General features: G+C 45.2%; 1 non-coding gene across 1 annotated transcript; it reads right to left on the reverse strand.

The window, feature by feature from the left end:
• Positions 1-12,405: 12,405 nt before the first annotated feature.
• Positions 12,406-12,478, reverse strand: Trnaa-cgc (transfer RNA alanine (anticodon CGC)). Its single transcript has one exon. It is a non-coding gene; the product is annotated as a tRNA-Ala (tRNA).
• Between the last annotated feature and the right edge of the window lie 368 nt (positions 12,479-12,846).

The raw sequence follows: 12,846 nt of genomic DNA on the forward strand, positions 1-12,846 counted from the left end.
GTCCCAAACATGCTCAATGGGCGACAGATCCGGAGATCTTGCTGGCCAGGGTAGTTGACTTACACCTTCTAGAGCACGTTGGGTGGCACGGGATACATGCGGACGTGCATTGTCCTGTTGGAACAGAAAGTTCCCTTGCCGGTCTAGGAATGGTAGAACGATGGGTTCGATGACGGTTTGGATGTACCGTGCACTATTCAGTGTCCCCTCGACGATCACCAGTGGTGTACGGCCAGTGTAGGAGATCGCTCCCCACACCATGATGCCGGGTGTTGGCCCTGTGTGCCTCGGTCGTATGCAGTCCTGATTGTGGCGCTCACCTGCACGGCGCCAAACACGCATACGACCATCATTGGCACCAAGGCAGAAGCGACTCTCATCGCTGAAGACGACACGTCTCCATTCGTCCCTCCATTCACGCCTGTCGCGACACCACTGGAGGCGGGCTGCACGATGTTGGGGCGTGAGCGGAAGACGGCCTAACGGTGTGCGGGACCGTAGCCCAGCTTCATGGAGACGGTTGCGAATGGTCCTCGCCGATACCCCAGGAGCAACAGTGTCCCTAATTTGCTGGGAAGTGGCGGTGCGGTCCCCTACGGCACTGCGTAGGATCCTACGGTCTTGGCGTGCATCCGTGCGTCGCTGCGGTCCGGTCCCAGGTCGACGGGCACGTGCAACTTCCGCCGACCACTGGCGACAACATCGATGTACTGTGGAGACCTCACGCCCTACGTGTTGAGCAATTCGGCGGTACGTCCACCCGGCCTCCCGCATGCCCACTATACGCCCTCGCTCAAAGTCCTTCAACTGCACATACGGTTCACGTCCACGCTGTCGCGGCATGCTACCAGTGTTAAAGACTGCGATGGAGCTCCGTATGCCACGGCAAACTGGCTGACACTGACGGCGGCGGTGCACAAATGCTGCGCAGCTAGCGCCATTCGACGGCCAACACCGCGGTTCCTGGTGTGTCCGCTGTGCCGTACGTGTGATCATTGCTTGTACAGCCCTCTCGCAGTGTCCGGAGCAAGTATGGTGGGTCTGACACACCGGTGTCAATGTGTTCTTTTTTCCATTTCCAGGAGTGTATATTAGGAACAGCAGGGGCCCTATTACACTTCCTCCGGGAACGCCAGATATCACTCATGTTTTATTCGATGGCTTTTCGTCAGTTACTGCGAACTGTGACCTTTCTGACAGGAAATCGCGAACCCAGTCGCCCAACTGAGACGATAGTCCATACCACACAACTTGATTACAAGCCATTTGTGAGGAACGGTGTAAAAAGCCTTTTGAATATCCAGAAATATGGAATATAATAAAAGGAATCATACTGAAGCAAATATAAATTAAAACGTGCGCGCGCGCGCGCACACACACATATTCACACATACCCACACAGTACACAATCATAGATCACAGCTATCACAAGCACCTATTAGATATTTCGTTCTAATACTAAACAGCTGGTAACAGTACGTGTGCAAATGAAATTTCGAAGGGCAGTAGGTAAAAAAAGGGACAGCTCCAGAACCAGAGCAACAACACACGTAGAGCAAATTCTACGAATTCTGTCAGTAGAAATTTAAACCTTTATTACGTCATAGAAAATCAGAAAGTGTCAGAACAGTTTATAACCTCAATACACGATGTCCAATACGTGAAACACAGTAGTAGAAGCACAAATATATATGTCTATTTCAAGCCATTGATGCTGAATTTCAAATAATACTGGTGGAGAAAGTATGGCACGAAAAATTCGTTTTATTCAGTTTTTATTAGACAGACCTAAAGTGATTATTATCAACATAATATACTGTGCGGCTTCCACAATATTATCCGACGCGACGTCCGTGAACCACTGAAGCAACATAGTATTAGATTTGTCGTCTGACACTTATTCACCGAGCCACATAAATGATGCGACGGAACGCATTGAAACGTACGGAGAGTCATTTTTCCCCCAGTTCCACTCGTAGTTGAATTGTAAGCATATAGGAGTATCATTCTAACAGCTGTGCAGAGTGGAGGAAGTGAAGTTAGGGCTGCCAGCGGCGGTAGGCGGGGTATTTTTAGCGGCGGCTCGTCCCGCCGAGAGCGGCTCAGGCCGCAGCTGCTCGCGGTTCGCCTCCTGGAGCGGCGGCCCTCTTCATCTCCTTACTTCCTGACTGCTGTTTCCCTCCTCTCAGCTCTACAACTTCCCTTCTACGCGTCCGAGACGTGGAGGTAGCAGGAATGAGACGTTTTTTAGAAATGTGCGATTCTTGTAACTGAAATCGCACAGATTAGGCCTACTTACGTATAATTCTTAGATTTACACTCATGTCACAGAAAACTGTCGACTTCTCACACTGAGGTTCCAACTAACGTCGATATGTGGAGTAGAGAGAGATAAACTGAGGCTTTTTGTGGATGATGCTGTAGTATATCGGGAGGTTGTAACAATGGAAAATTGTACTGAAATGCAGGAGGATCTGCAACGAATTGACGCATCGTGCAGGGAATGGCAATTGAATCTCAATGTAGATAAGTGTAATATTCTACGAATACATAGAAAGAAAGATCCTTTATCATTTAGCTACAATATAGCAGGTCAGCAACTTGAAGCAGTTAATTCCATAAATTATCTGGGAGTAGGCATTAAGAGTGATTTAAAATGGAATGATCATATAAAGTTGATCGTCGGTAAAGCAGATGCCAGACTGAGATACACTGGAAGAATCCTAAGGAAATGCAATCAGAAAACAAAATAAGTAGGTTACAGTATACTTGTTCCCCGACTGCTTGAATATAGCTCAGCAATGTGGGATCCGTACCAGATAGGGTTGATAGAAGAGATAGAGAAGATCCAACGGAGAGCAGCGCGCTTCGTTACAGGATCATTTAGTAATCGCGAAAGCGTTACGGATATGATAGATATACTCCAGTGGAAGACTTTGCAGGAGAGACGCTCAGTAGCTCGGTACGGGCTTTTGTTGAAGTTTCGAGAACATACCTTCACCGTGGAGTCAAGCAGTATATTGCTCCCTCCTACGTATATCTCGCGAAGAGACCATGAGGATAAAATCAGAGAGATTAGAGCCCACACAGAGGCACCCCGACAATATTTCTTTCCACGAACAATACGAGACTGGAATAGAAGTGAGAACAGATAGAGGTACTCAAAGTACCCTCCGCCACATACCGTCGGGTGGCTTGCAGAGTATGGATGTAGATGTAGATAAAAAAAGCAGAAGACAGTAATTACTCGTATTTGTCGTCTGTGAATCTGACCGATCAGAATATTTAGAATATTTGAAATATGTGGACCACACCTCTTAAACACACACACACACACAAACACACACACACACACACACACACACACACACATTCTTGAATCATAGTATTTTCTAAGATATCCATATGGATATTATTTTGCCTCTTGATTAACTTGTTGCCGGCCGCGGTGGCTGAGCGGCTCTACGCGCTTCAGTCCGGAACCGCACGACTGCTACGGTCGCAGGTTCGAATCCTGCCTCGTGCATGGATGTGTGTGATGTCCTTAGGTTAGTTAGATTTGGGTAGTTCTAAGTTCTAGGAGACTGATGACCTCAGATGTTAAGTCCCATAGTGCTCAGAGTCATTTTTGATTACATCTACATCTACATTTATACTCCACAAGCCACCCAACGGTGTGTGGCGGAGGGCACTCTACGTGCCACTGTCGTTACCTCCCTTTCCTGTTCCAGTCGCGTATGGTTCGCGGGTAGAACGACTGCCGGAAAGCGTCTGTGCGCGCTTGAATCTCTCTAATTTTACAATCGTGATCTCCTCGGGAGGTATAAGTAGGGGGAAGCAATATATTGCCGGCCGAAGTGGCCGTGCGGTTAAAGGCGCTGTAGTCTGGAACCGCAAGACCGCTACGGTCGCAGGTTCGAATCCTGCCTCGGGCATGGATGTTTGTGATGTCCTTAGGTTAGTTAGGTTTAAGTAGTTCTAAGTTCTAGGGGACTGATGACCTTAGAAGTTAAGTCCCATAGTGCTCAGAGCCATTTGAACCATTTTGAAGCAATATATTCGATACCTCATCCAGAAACGCACCCTCTCGAAGCCTGCACAGCAAGCTACACCGCGATGCAGTGCGCCTCCCTTGAAGAGTCTGCCACTTGAGTTTGCTAAACGTCTCCGTAACGCTATCACGCTTACCAAATAACCCTGTGATGAAACGTGCCGCTCTTCTTTGGATCTTCTCTATCTCCTCTGTGAACCCGACCTGGTATATGCCGAACGAGTGTTTTGTAAGCCACCTCCTTTGTTGATGGACTACATTTTCTAAGGACTCTCCCAATGAATCTCAACCTGGCACCCGCCTTACCAACAATTAATTTTATATGATCATTCCACTTCAAATCGTTCCGTACGCGTACTCCCAGATATTTTACAGAAGTAACTGCTACCAGTGTTTGTTCCGCTATCATATAATCATACAATAAAGGATCCTTCTTTCTGTGTATTCGTAATACATTACATTTGTCTATGTTAAGGGTCAGTTGCCACTCCCTGCACCAAGTTCAAAAAAATGGCTCTGAGCACTATGGGACTTAACATCTATGGTCATCAGTCCCCTAGAACTTAGAACTACTTAAACCTAACTAACCTAAGGACATCACACACATCCATGCCCGAGGCAGAATTCGAACCTGCGACCGTAGCAGTCGCGCGGTTCCGGACTGAGCGCCTAGAACCGCTAGACCACTGCGGCCGGCCCTGCACCAAGTGCCTATCCGCTGCAGATCTTCCTGCATTTCGCTGCAATTTTCTAATGTTGCAACTTCTCTGTATACTACAGCATCATCCGCGAAAAGCCGCATAGAACTTCCGACAGTACGTACTAGATGATTTATATACACTCCTGGAAATGGAAAAAAGAACACATTGACACCGGTGTGTCAGACCCACCATACTTGCTCCGGACACTGCGAGAGGGCTGTACAAGCAATGATCACACGCACGGCACAGCGGACACACCAGGAACCGCGGTGTTGGCCGTCGAATGGCGCTAGCTGCGCGGCATTTGTGCACCGCCGCCGTCAGTGTCAGCCAGTTTGCCGTGGCATACGGAGCTCCATCGCAGTCTTTAACACTGGTAGCATGCCGCGACAGCGTGGACGTGAACCGTATGTGCAGTTGACGGACTTTGAGCGAGGGCGTATAGTGGGCATGCGGGAGGCCGTGTGGACGTACCGCCGAATTGCTCAACACGTGGGGCGTGAGGTCTCCACAGTACATCGATGTTGTCGCCAGTGGTCGGCGGAAGGTGCACGTGCCCGTCGACCTGGGACCGGACCGCAGCGACGCACGGATGCACGCCAAGACCGTAGGATCCTACGCAGTGCCGTAGGGGACCGCACCGCCACTTCCCAGCAAATTAGGGACACTGTTGCTCCTGGGGTATCGGCGAGGACCATTCGCAACCGTCTCCATGAAGCTGGGCTACGGTCCCGCACACCGTTAGGCCGTCTTCCGCTCATGCCCCAACATCGTGCAGCCCGCCTCCAGTGGTGTCGCGACAGGCGTGAATGGAGGGACGAATGGAGACGTGTCGTCTTCAGTGATGAGAGTCGCTTCTGCCTTGGTGCCAATGATGGTCGTATGCGTGTTTGGCGCCGTGCAGGTGAGCGCCACAATCAGGACTGCATACGACCGAGGCACACAGGGCCAACACCCGGCATCATGGTGTGGGGAGCGATCTCCTACACTGGCCGTACACCACTGGTGATCGTCGAGGGGACACTGAATAGTGCACGGTACATCCAAACCGTCATCGAACCCATCGTTCTACCATTCCTAGACCGGCAAGGGAACTTTCTGTTCCAACAGGACAATGCACGTCCGCATGTATCCCGTGCCACCCAACGTGCTCTAGAAGGTGTAAGTCAACTACCCTGGCCAGCACGATCTCCGGATCTGTCCCCCATTGAGCATGTTTGGGACTGGATGAAGCATCGTCTCACGCGGTCTGCACGTCCAGCACGAACGCTGGTCCAACTGAGGCGCCAGGTGGAAATGGCATGGCAAGCCGTTCCACAGGACTACATCCAGCATCTCTACGATCGTCTCCATGGGAGAATAGCAGCCTGCATTGCTGCGAAAGGTGGATATACACTGTACTAGTGCCGACATTGTGCATGCTCTGTTGCCTGTGTCTATGTGCCTGTGGTTCTGTCAGTGTGATCATGTGATGTATCTGACCCCAGGAATGTGTCAATAAAGTTTCCCCTTCCTGGGACAATGAATTCACGGTGTTCTTATTTCAATTTCCAGGAGTGTATATTGTGAAAAGCAATGGTCCCATAACACTCCCCTGTGGTACTCCAGAGGTTACTTTAATGTCTGTAGACGTCTCTCCATTGAGAACAACATGCTGTGTTCTGTTTGCTAAAAACTTTCAATCCAACCACACATCTTGTCTGATATTCCGTAGGCTCTTATTTTGTTTATCAGGCGACAGTGCGGAATTGTATCGAACGCCTTCCGGAAGTCAAGGAAAATGGCATCTAACTTGTTATGCCGTAATATTTATTTGTTCAGGATCACTAATGACATGGTGTCGTGGACTCTAATACAACACCAATAAAAATGTTGACTCAGAAATTTAATAGGTATGCTGTAACAGAACAGAGGACGGAACATGGGCAAACTTTTTGTCAGATGTCAAACATTTACTCTGTCTGATCATAATGCCCAGCATACGCCTGCATAAACTTTCCCCTGAGCTAATATAACTAAATCGAGTAAGAACAAAAACATCCTTTGATTACAGCGTCCACACTTTCTACACTGTGACTTGCAAGAGCTGTCAACGGAGATTACGCACTACACTGACAAAAATAAATAGTAAAAATTTATAACATGCTACAGTTCTGTGAAATAATGTTTTGTCTGCATTTAATTTTTTTGTATGTAGGTATTTGGAATATGTGTTGAAATAATATTGTAATGATAAAAAGCAAAAGCAGACCTGCGTATATTGTGCAGTTGTATGGGTGTAGTAGGAACGGCTCACTGGAAATGAAGGTTTAGTGTTCCAACGTAAGTCGCGGAACACTTCCTTCAAGCGTCGTTATGTATGGTCGGCAGTAAAGTTTCTTGTCTACAACCATTGGATGGTCTTTACTAATAACAGGTTTCCGCATAGCTATCTTCAGATATTGTGACAATAAAATAGAAATAAATTTAACAGAAGTATGTTGTAATACAGGGAGGATCAAGAGAACGGGAACTTTGAAAATGAAGATAAATGGATGAGCACAACTACTTTACACATATTTATGTATGTCATTGTATGGCATAGAATGTGCCATAATTAAATTTCACAAGCATTTTGTTTCTCGAATATCAATGCGATAGATGGCCTTCTTCTGGGCGCACACATTCCTGCAGCCTGATAGGAACGTTGTGCATGGTTCGACTTAAAATTTCAAAAGGATCGTGGAGATTTCCTCTCGTGTTCATGCTGTAAGTTCTTCGGTGGTAGCAGGTCGAGTACGGCAAACTGCGCTGTTAAGGTGGCCCCATAAGAAAAAATCACACACTGTCACGTCAGGCAATCTTGGGGACCACGCAATGTCACCACGCCATGAAGTGACACTTTTACCAAATAACTGTCGTAAAGCTCCCACTGATACCCGTGCCAGTCCGCGGCTCGTGGTCGTGCGGTAGCGTTCTCGCTTCCCACGCCCGGGTTCCCGGATTCGATTCCCGGCGGGGTCAGGGATTTTCTCTGTCTCGTGATGACTGGGTGTTGTGTGATGTACTTAGGTTAGTTAGGTTACTTAAACCTAACTAACCTAAGTACATCACACAACACCCAGTCATCACGAGACAGAGAAAATTCTAGGGGACTGATGACCGTAGATGTTAAGTCCCATAGTGCTCATAGCCATTTGATACCCGTGCCGTATGTGCCTTTGCTCCATCATGTTGAAACTAACTGTTGTTCAAGCGTAACAAGACTTTTCCATCGTGACAACATACCGAACAGACGTTACTGTGGTTGCGCACTCATCATCATCTTCAAAAAAATAGGAACCTATAACGCCATTCGATGACACTGCGCACCATACAGTAATTTTGCTGCTGTGCAATCGACGCCCGTGTAGCTGACGTGGATTTTGCTAAGACCAACAGCGAAAATTCTCTCTGATGGCAAAGCCACTGAGGTGAAAGTGAGCATCGTCCGACATCCACAGGTTGTTAACGAAATTGTCGTCGTGCACTTTAGCGAATACGCGTTCAGCATATTGTCTAAGCATTAGCAGGTCGGTAGGTTGAAGTTACTGAACGTTCTGCAGCTTCTACGGAGGGAATTTTAAATCCACTTTCAGTATTCGTTGAAAACTCTGACTATGCAACTGTTGAGAGTCTGCCTGGCGTCGAATGTGGGCTTCTTACGAAAGCAGTTCGCACAGCTTCGATATTGTCTCCCGTACGAGCGGTTCGGGGTCTTCCTACAGATTGATTCTTCAGTACAGAACCCGTTGCTTCAAAATTGCCAACCGAGGTGTTAATTGCATGCGTTTAGGAAACACGACCATGCCGTCCGATGTTGAAATGACGCCGAAATTCTCGACATGCGACCTTCACACTTCCACTCTTGTAATAAGCTTTTACCGCAAAGGCACGCTACACAGCGTTCCATTGTTTCATGTTTACCGTTTACCAAATAGCAAGAAAGTGCGAGCAGCATTTTATATGCCATTCGGTGCCACCTACCTCGCAGCGCTGCCACAACACGTTCCAAAATCTCCCATTCTTTTGAGTCACCCTGTACTTGTATCGCACTTCTTGTTAATTTATCATCGTAGAGTCTGAAGATAGCTGTGTCTAAACGTGTTATTGATAAAGACCATCCACGCGGGCTGGATAGGAAATACTTGTTGAAGTGTAAAAAAGTCACAGACTCATAATTTGCGTTCATTGTCTTTATTAACAAGTATAGCGTGGAGAGCTATGTCGAATCAGTCGTGAGACTGACAACCACAAAAACAATAATAACAAGATATCATAGAAACTCTTTTCTTAATAATGCCTAGATCAACTAACTGCTCAATAATTTAAAAAACTTTTTTGATATAATTACCTACATAGAGTGTACTAACAAAAATAGGAAACTTTACTGTGTCCAGCTCGGCTCTGAAATCCTCTTTGGACATGGAACCACATATGAGACGGTGTACCACTGAGTGAAAAAATGTTCAAATGTGTGTGAAATCTTATGGGACTTCACTGCTAAGGTCATCAGTCGCTAAGCTTACACACTACTTAACCTAAATTATCCTAAGGACAAACACACGTACCATGCCCGAGGGAGGACTCGAACCTCCGCCGGGACCAGCCGCACAATCCATGACTGCAGCGCCTGAGACCGCTCGGCTAATCCCGCGCGGCACTGAGTGAAAAGCTGCATGTTTGTGTTACTGGGTGTTGTGATGAAGAAGGTATTACTGAGTCTGTAGTCGTAGTTCTTCTACAAATTTTGAAACACTGTGTCTGTGTACTGATGTCATTGGTGAGATATAGGAAGTTTATGTACTTGTTGCCAACCTTCACTGTGAACTGAATATTTCTATGTTTACTTTTCGCACTATGCAAAAATTTGTTGGTCTATCTTATAGTACGTGTTCACATGCACAGCACATCGTCTACACGTCTCATTCAGTATTTAATATGTGCATTCAAAGATTCTTTATTCAAAGAATGTTGTTCAAAATGGGCCATGAATATTTCAGCCAAAAGAGGACTAAGAGGGGACCCCATTGCTAAGCCATATAACTGTTTATGCGAAGTTCCTTGGAATTGGAAATAGTTTTGTGCTAAGCATATCTGAATGGCCTTTATCAAGTCATTCAGTTCCACAGGGTTGACATTAGACTTATACATCAACTCTGTCAGAATATCAACACTTTACCCTACTGTAATGTTGGAAAACAAACTGCAGACATAAAAAGATACTAATTTAGTGCTGTGAGAGATAGATAGATTTTTTGTCTTATTTGCAACGCCCACTGGGTTTGAAATACCATGCTTTTATTAGATTTTTGCCTAGCTCTTAATTAAGGCGTCCAATTTACTAGTGAGTTTGTAAGGTGGAGCAGTGAATGGTGATACAACTGGATGGATGGTTGCCCCTTGATTATGTAGTTCAGCGAGCCCATGCAGTCTAGGAGGCACTAGACCCACGTTAGTTACTAAATTGATTCACACTCAGAAAATATGCTTTTGAATGAATACACATTTAATATAATCTTTGAATAATTTAGTTGGATTTTACTGAATGACTTAACTAATATGGACGCAGTGCCTCCTAAACTGCATTGGCTTCCTGAAATACATAAGCAAAATGTACCCATACATCCAGTAGTCATCTCAAGTTTAAGTTCAAATTTTATTTTATTTTATTTGGTTTGTTTATTTAATATAAAGTGTTACATAGGTACTGTTTTCCGAGTTTAGCGTTAATGTTTTTTCCTGTTTGCTCCCTTTATTTTTATTTCTTGTTCAACTTTTTACCTTTTAATTGTATTGCCACTGTACTGTCAAAGATGACTTTTAATGTGTGCATGTGCCTCAGTCATCTGTTCCAATGTTGTTTACAAACGCTGTAACTTCCTTGTTGACGATAGTCAGTTAAAGTCTTATGATGGCCTTGTAAGCCGAAATATGGTTAACGTGAATAAATTAACGCTGTAGAACATAAGCAATATAGTTCTTTTCCTTTAATATTTTTTTTATTTTATGATCTTCATTGGACCACTCTAATCATTTATACAAAGGTTTACGTAGGTTGTTGTTGGTCAATAATACAATACATTTCAATAATAAATCAATAAGAAATGCGATAGTGCAGTAGTTATTAGGGATTGTTATAATTTATCGTTATATGAATTGTGTTTTGCTCTTCTGTCTGGCCAATACTTCTTCATTCTTTCAGACATTTTCTTTCCTTCTTCGTCTGAGAGTACTCTTCCTGTAGCCCTTTTATTGATCTTTGTTTGTAGCCTGGGTTGCGTGTCTTGTAGTACTCTGATTTTCTCTGTTTTGTTGTATAAATCGTGTACTGTAATTTGGAGTTCTCTAGTATCTTCTTTAATTTCTATGATCCATTTAATGTTGCTCTACTATTCCAAAATTTTTCAATTATTCCCTTACTAATTCCTTTTTCTGATGTTCTCATCAGATGTTCAAAGAATGAGATAAGCTTCTTCCTCATCGTGCTTATTACTGGTTTTATTTTCTTTTATTAATATTCATTGTTTCCAGAATGTTTTGGTACTAACTGAACCTTCGAGATATTAGTCTAGCAACTTCGTACGTAGGAGCTTGATTCACCATACGCAATGAATTAGATCCTGATTTACAGAATAAAATACAAGCAGAAGCGATATCTATCTTCAGTGTGCCAAATGGTTCAAATGGCTCTGAGCACTATGGGACTCAACTGCTGTGGTTATCAGTCCCCTAGAACTTAGAACTAGTTAAACCTAACTAACCTAAGGACATCACACACATCCATGCCCGAGGCAGGATTCGAACCTGCGACCGTAGCGGTCTCGCGGTTCCAGACTGCAGCGCCAGAACCGCGCGGCCACTTCGGCCGGCTTCAGTGTGCCAATAGCTTTCAAATCTTAAGCTCTGTCATATAGAACAAAGATAAATGTCTATACCACCATAATTAGCACAATTTTATGTTATGGCTTGGAACATGGATAACGAGAGAACTTAATAGACAGAAACGTGATATCTTCGAAACAAGGGGAATGAGAAGGATTTTAGGACCTGTTAAGGGCGGGGATGAAAGAATTTTATGGTATGATAGACGGAAATCGGATTACGAACATAATGAAGAGCAAATGGGCTGATCATGTAACACGGATGTCAGAAAATGCAATTTCTGATGGAGGGAAAATCATGGAAAACGCATTCTCTTGGTAGACCAAGACATCGTTGGCAATGTGATCTGTAAAATTATTTAACCCAACTGTATACTTTAGGTGACTTTAAGAAGAAAGTTCTGGATGGATGCGGGCGGAGGCAACTTGTTATGGCATCGTTTTTCACGAGCTTTAATCGCTGGATGACGATGACGTAAAGGTTGACAGTCACTGCTACGTCAGCGAAAAGCTTTGTAGTTATGCGTGGTGGCTTCACAAGAAAACGTCTTACCACGTGGGATGAGTCATCATTCCCTGTTGAGGAGGAGATTAGTGTTTAACGTCCCGTCGACAACGAGGTCATTAGAGACGGAGCGCAAGCTCGGGTGAGGAAAGGATGGGGAAGGAAATCGGCCGTGCCCTTTTAAAGGAACCATCCCAGCATTTGCCTGTAGCGATTTAGGGAAATCACGGAAAACCTAAATCAGGATGGCCAGAGACGGGATTGAACCGTCGTCCTCCCGAATGCGAGTCCAGCGTGCTAACCACTGCGCCACCTCGCTCGGTTCATTCCCTGTTGAAGAATCCTAGTTGATTTTCTGCGGAGTGTCTTTTGACTGCAGGTATTATACAACGGCTTGTTTAATGAAACTACGGTGCTAATCGGCAGAGTTGGTGACAAATTGCCGTTGGCAGTATCTGGTATCAGAATAATACAGGAGCACTTCATATATGATCTAAATAGGTTGGATTACGAGGCAGTCGATCGCTGTCACTTTAACAGTAGTACTTCCTCCCACGCCTATCGAAATAAAAGAGTTTACTCATGGGAGGACACGGAGCGTAGCGTTCGTTCCCAAAGCTATTTTTCAGAGATCAGATAGACCACTGACTCCCTGTCACCGAAAGTTTTATCATCTCTTTCCGGTCT

The sequence above is a fragment of the Schistocerca nitens genome, chromosome 3, assembly GCF_023898315.1.
Source record: "Schistocerca nitens isolate TAMUIC-IGC-003100 chromosome 3, iqSchNite1.1, whole genome shotgun sequence".
NCBI lineage: Eukaryota > Metazoa > Arthropoda > Insecta > Orthoptera > Acrididae > Schistocerca > Schistocerca nitens.